Here is a 7,221-nt window from a genome sequence, read left to right on the forward strand (position 1 = left end):
TCATTTCTCAAAAGCTATAAGGGAACTAAGTATTCCCTAAGAGTTAAGTTTCAAGTTAAGTAAAGAGCAAGAGTTAAATTCATTTCTCAAAAGCTATAAGGAACTAGTATTCCCTAAAGGTTTACAAATGTTTCACATTTGAATAAAAAGGGAACTAGAAGTTCAAAAAGAGTTTTGAACAGAAAGCGAAGATTGATTCCAAGAGGAGCTTCTTAAAGCTAAAGGGTTCAACAAATTATCTCAACCCAAATAAAAGAAAGTTTCAATTTAAGAATGAGCTAAAATACATTCTGGGAGTAGTATTGAGCACTGATGTGGGGAGGAGAGTTTATATTAACTCAAGTGTCCATGTAAATCATGTAGCCACCATGGGAATTGACGGGTTATACCTTTTAGATGATCACGTAAGGATAGTCAGTGAATCCACTAAGTTAAGTAAGGGCCTATACATATGGCAAGGTGTAGGATGGTCCTCTTGCAACATAAGGTAAGACGTTGTACCATCACTTAGGCTCATAGTGATGATTGTCGGTTAGAGAATCTCCCACCAAAGTTATATTACTTTTGTATATAAGTAAAGTTGTGTTTGTTATTGCATTTCTTTAACGAACAGAGTTGTTTTACTGTTTTATAAGCTCTTTTATATATCTCGCATGTGTTTTAAAATGCTTTATATGTATATCCTTTGAGTTAATTATATTCTTGAGTTGAGCAGAGCCAAGGTAAGTTCATCTAATCCCCTCAAGCTTAAGTCATTGTTTAGCTCTCCAACTCACATACTCGTGCATTCAATGAATTGATGTCAGTTGACCTGCATCGTCTGATGAAGCAGACGCAGGTACTCAGGATCAGCACGTAGCGCTTCATTGATCCAGACCGAGTCTCAGAGTTAGTGGTGAGCCTCCTTGCATTCCAGAGGATATCCTTTTTCATTGCTTTTTTAGTTCAGCTTTTACGATGTTGAGGGGCCTGTCCCAACATACCTCTTCAGTCAATTTAGAGGCTTCGTAGACAATAATATTTCAGTTTGGAGTTGTTGTCATTTTTGAGACTTTAATGCCATTTTGGCCAGATTTATGATATGAAGTATTTTCCTTTAAACATGTATTATTCTTGTTTAAGTTGAGTTTAGTCTTCCGCTGAGTAAAGTAATTAGTCAGGCCAAGGGTTCGTTTGAGGGTCAGCATTAGTCTTCGAGTGTCGGTTCCGCCCAGGGTATAAGCTCGAGGCATGACATTAGGCATGTCAAGTCAAGACGCTATTAAACTATTTCATGGGGCAATGACGTTTTAGTCCCTGAGTGAACATTACTGTTACTACTTTAGTCCTTATATTATTCTATTAATCATCTTTGATCATTAATTAAATAACGTGATAATCTCAACACACTTTTTCACGTGTGCTGACATTTTATCTTAGGATCCAAAAGTTGTACCAAGACAAAGTAAAAAGAGTGATTAGTAAAATAGATAATTAACATCGAGGAAACCAGACTAAATTTTTAAAAATATTTTACAATTATAATCGATAAGATATAATAAATAAATAAATCTGAGCATAATATTTGAAGTCCATGAGTATTTTCCATGAAACATGCTTTAAAAGTAGGTAGATTTTGATAAAAAAAAAAGAACAAAGAAAAAAGGGAGCTTACCTAAGAAATATCATTAGTATAGTGTATTTCTCGAAGATAAATATAATTTGGATCTTAGCCCCTTGCGATATATTTGAGTTTCGAGGAGGCTTTTAAAAAGACAATATATATTTCAATATGTAATTATATCAAATTATAAAGTGAATTAGTATATATAGTAAAAATATTTATGTAATTAAATAGTATTATAAAAATCTGTTGACTATCATCATAAACAATTTTCCTATTATAGCATATTTACATCCCATATCTATCTGAGTGCTAATTCATTAATTATGAATAATTATTTATAGACACTTTTTAAATGACTAGATTGTTTAATTTTAACATTTTCCCTTTATAAAAGCTAAACTTATTAAGAGAATTATATGTACATTTACACAAAAACCAACAATCAAAGGGAGAAAATGACATCTTCTTTTTCTCTATGTTCATCACTTATTTTATGTGTTATATGTGCTTTTTTCGCGATTCAAAGTACAAGTAACCCTTTAGCCGATGTATGCGCTAAAACCAAAGATTTAGCCTATTGTTTGACCGTCTTAAAGGATTGTTCCCATCAAAATCTTTACAATTTAACATAATCAGTCATTCACGTAGCAGGATCAAAAGCCTTTGCGAAAATCGATACCCTCCTCAATCAAAAGAACGATCAGAATTTAGAATCGATATACATCTCGTGCTCAAATTATTATAACGAGGCCCTTACACATTTGGGTAACGCAGAATTATATTTAGTGTCGGGACAATATGAAAAGTTAAATAATGTGGCAAATATTATTGAGCAAGATGGTTTTAATTGTCAAAAGGCTTTTAGATTATTTTCTGGATTTAGTTCTATTATTATTAAGGAAAATGATGATTTTCAGAAAATTAGTAATATTGTTGTTGCTGCTGCAAATCTTTGTTTACTTTCCTAAGTTATTAAAATTTAATTTGGGAAAAAACAATTATGTTTAGATTATTGTAATACATAAGTTAATTAATAAAAAAATATTTTTTTTAATTTCTTTCGAGTTTATGTAGTTTATTTGTTTATTGTTGATACTCATTTATTTTTATAATAAAGAAAACAATACTAAATGCTTAATTGTTATAAAGTTACATTTAGACTTATAATATGCTTAATATTTTGAAAATTGAATATATCACACCATTGTTGATAAAAAACTATTACATTGGTACATACTTTGTTATTGTTAATTAAAGAAAAATCATTGAAAGACGTTTTGTATTTTGTGAGATAAAAGTTTTATATATCTTGTAAAGATCAAAATTTATTTATTAATGATATAATAGGCCAAAACATAATAAAACTCACAATGATGACTGAACCTTTAAAATTATTATTATTTTGTAAGTACTATGCATAAGTGAATTATGTTTTAATGAGATACTAGACACCTCCGTCTGTGTTAGTATGGGCTCAATATTTATTATTTTTTGTCTCATTTTATGTGACATAGATAAAATTTAAAGAGTCAATTAAATTTTAAATTTTTATAAATACTTTAAGTTATTAATTGTTGTAATTTATAGTATCTTTACGTAATTTTAAATAATATGTGTTATTTTCTTTGTCCCAATATATGTGACATAAATAGAATTTCAAGAGTCAATATATTATAATTGTAGCGTGGAGCCACACATGTGAAGCAGACATGTTGGCTGTCTCCTGTGTTATTGAGATTGAACAACTAAAATATGAATAAGAAATATGTTTACGTATACGAAATGTCAAAAGCCTTGAATCAATAAATAAGTTGAAAGTAATTAAAGACGTCTACTAATTAAAACACAAATTTTCAAGAAGAAAATCTCGTAAATCAATTAGTAGATGTAGAGGTCTTTAATTATCAAAAATAATGCTCCCTCCGTCCACTATTAATTGTTATACTTTCCATTTTTAAAGTCCAATTATCAAAACTTTGACTAACATTTTGCAATATAGTTTTTGAGTACCTAAATTTTTTGTTTAAGATATCAAATTAATATAATCTAATTTAATTTTGAAAATTAATCAAATTGACTTTCGAAAAATGTAATATGACAAATAAAAAAGCTGAAATTAAAACAGAAATAAAAAATGATGTTGGCGAGATATAAACGCTAGACCTTAGAATTGAAATGTCAAGCGTAATCCAATAGGCCAAATAACTAGTTATATAAAAATAAGCATACAGCTAAAAAATACACATATTGACCATCAGTTATGTGCTTATTGCCACTTATAAATAAGTAGTAGAAGTAGAAGTAGATATGGTAGAAAGTTTCTAGCAGCAAATCTTAAAAACAGTACTTCAATAAGGTAAGGTAGAAATTTTAAAATAAAATAAAAATTAAAATGCTTATTATAATTATGTGAATAATATTAAGAGCCTGTATTAGGAGATCAGAAATATTTATTTTGATTATTTTTTATTTTTTGAAAAATTATATATTTGACAAACTTGTAAAACTGCTTTTAAATGGAAGCTTTTATCCATCGCTGAAGAAGCTAAAAGTTTCTGCTTTTCAAAAAAACAGAAGTAGAAAATTATTTTTTTTCAAGAATATATATATATATATATATATGGAATGTTGTTTAAGTTTCATTTAATAATTTAATTTTTTTATTTTTATGTAATAAATTTAATATTTTCTTTCCATTTATGTATTAATTTTTTTTTGTTATGTTGCAGAACTACAAAAAAAAAAGTAATAATAATATTTTTGGAAGATTAGAAAAAAAAACAATTGAAAGACTTTCATTTGGCTAGATTTTGAAACGTGATTTTCATTGAAATTTGCTTGCTCCAAAGTCTCGCGAGAAATGTGATTTTCATAGAAAATTAATTGAACAATCCTAAATTATCTTCTACTAACTAAAAGTTTTTCCCCTTTAATTGATGTTGAATTGACAAATTAAATTTGTTTCTTATTCATTTAATATAAAAAAATAATAAGATTAATTGCATAAATCTCATCTTTTAGTTTACACTTTACACCTCTATAAGTTTTATAAATCTCCTAAATTTTATTTTTCTTTCAAGTCAAAAATGTTATTAATGTATTCGACTCTCTATTAATGTATCCGACCCTCTTTTTAATGTATCAGCGCATGTATCCGATCCTCTTTTTAATGTATTAGCACTTTGAGTTTTTATCTGTTAACGTATCCGACTCTCTTTTTAATGTATCAGCGCTTATGTTATTGTATACGTTTGAGGAATTTATGTAATTATAAACTTTTAAGGGATACATTGTAATTCTTTCTTAAAAGTATGTGATTTTTGTAATTTGCCTAAAATAATACTATCTCCCATTTTATCGTGACACCATTTTTTTTTTAGTTTGTCTCAAGAAGGATGTCACCTTATTATAACTAAAAATAATTTAACTTTTGAAAATCCTCTTAATGAAATGATTTACAATCATAAAAATATCTAATAATTATTTCAGATCAATCACAAATTTTAATTTTTTTCAAATATCATGTCAAATCGTATGACACCACATAAAATAAAATGAACAAGCAAGTATATAACTTTAACTAGTAATTTGGAGATTAATAAGAAACTTTAATGTTTGAAGAACTTTCAAACATTCCTTTCTTTGTCCTTTTTTTCTTAAAAAGGGTAAAAATGGCTTTTACTTGCATTCCACTTAATCCACCTAATCCTTTTCTTTCTTTGAATGCTAATTTAATTTATTAAGTTCAATGTTTTCTAATTTATAATCCTAGAATAAATTTGGCATATCATTAGTTTTCTGCATTCAAAAAGGTGAGATTTAATGAGTCTATTAACTTGTGGGACAAAAAAATGAAAAAAATAAATCTTATATTATTTACTTGAATTAGTTATAATTTATTACAGAATGTTTAATGTTGGGGCTAAGTAGATTTTTTATTTGTTTCAAGTGTTAAGAGTCAAGTGGAACAATTTTGACTTGCCAAATTAAATTAAAAAAAATATCACAAACAAATTTTGATTTGTCAAATTAAATTAAAAGAAAATATTACAAAAAAACGTGGTTTCCATTTCTCACAAAATATATAAATTTAATGTTTACGTCAGCTTGCACATATCTTAATTAATTGTGTGAGATATTTATCATTTTCTATCAGCAACGAATATGAGATAACTATAGCTAGAAATCATTTCATTTTTTTATGTCTGCGAATTTAAATATAAAATCTCATGATACTTAACTCACTTCATTTATCGTTAGTTCACTACTTAGATACTAAGACACCTTTAGATTGCAATGTTAGAACGATATTTGTTGGTGATTGTGTGGAGTGATAGGTATTTCTTTTACCTTTGATTAGAAATTTCGAGTTTGAGTCTACCTAAGTACAGAGTAGCTAATCTTTATTAGAAAGCGTTTTATCTTCTAATATAAAATTTATTGATAAGAATTTATATTTTATCAAACGTCAATAGGAATACCAAACTAAAAAAAAAAAGTCATTTGCATTAATAATTTTAAATTGTAGGACCCAAAAGATTAAAGAATCTATATTAATAAATGAATTTCTCACAGCCAATCGAAATATGCATGTAGTTGTAGACTTGTTACTGGTTTTCTTTTATTTTTATTTATTTATTTATGTTATAAATAAATAAATATGCTTGTAGTTGTAGGCTTGCTACTGGATTTATAATTTATTTTAATATATAATATATTGTATTTGTTTCTTGGTTTTTGTTATTATCTGACAATTTTTATACTCCCTCTCAATTTATATAAATTTACTCTTTTTTTTAAGTAGCTCCAACAAAATAATAAATTTATATATTAAGTAACAACTTAACATTGAAATATTCATTTTAATTTTAATGAAATTATTTATAGTCATACAAATTTCTATTATTTATTCTAAATCACAATTTCTTTTTAAAAAAATCTTTTTTTAAATTCTATATCGATCAAAATATCTCACGTAAAATGGGATGGAAGAAATAGTTATTACTTATTAGTCAAAATGTCTTGTCATGTATTTTATAAGATTTTATTATGACCTTTTATTTGTGCTTTTATAAGAGTTACATAGATTCTATCTACTCCATATTTATTTATGAAATTATGTTAAATATATTGTCATTGTTATTAGACTCTTGGAAAATTTAAAATAAATAATAAAAATTATGAAATGATTTAAGACAAAACATAGTAAAATGAACACCATTGATATGGTTAAAAAGTGAATCTCCAATTTGGGCTTTGTCGTTTGCTCGCTGGTAAAAGAAACAATGTATTCAAAGATTAGTTTATATACAAAGTATATAATATTTGTTAGTTAATTAGAAAGTAAATTATTTTTATATACAAAATTAACATTATACTTGATTAGTAATTTATAAATTCACATAAATAACACACATATATAGAGAGCAATATATTATTTCATAAGCTGTTTTGTCTTATTATTCATCTTTAAATTGGTTACTGAGAGTTAGGTGGGAATTAATTGATTAATAAACCAGATACCAACAAGATCTAGACATAACATTATTATTTTCTCAATTCTTAATTATTTATTTAATTTTTTATTTTTATTTGTTTATTTTTATTTTTTCATT

The sequence above is a fragment of the Solanum pennellii genome, chromosome 12 (assembly GCF_001406875.1).
Source record: "Solanum pennellii chromosome 12, SPENNV200".
NCBI lineage: Eukaryota > Viridiplantae > Streptophyta > Magnoliopsida > Solanales > Solanaceae > Solanum > Solanum pennellii.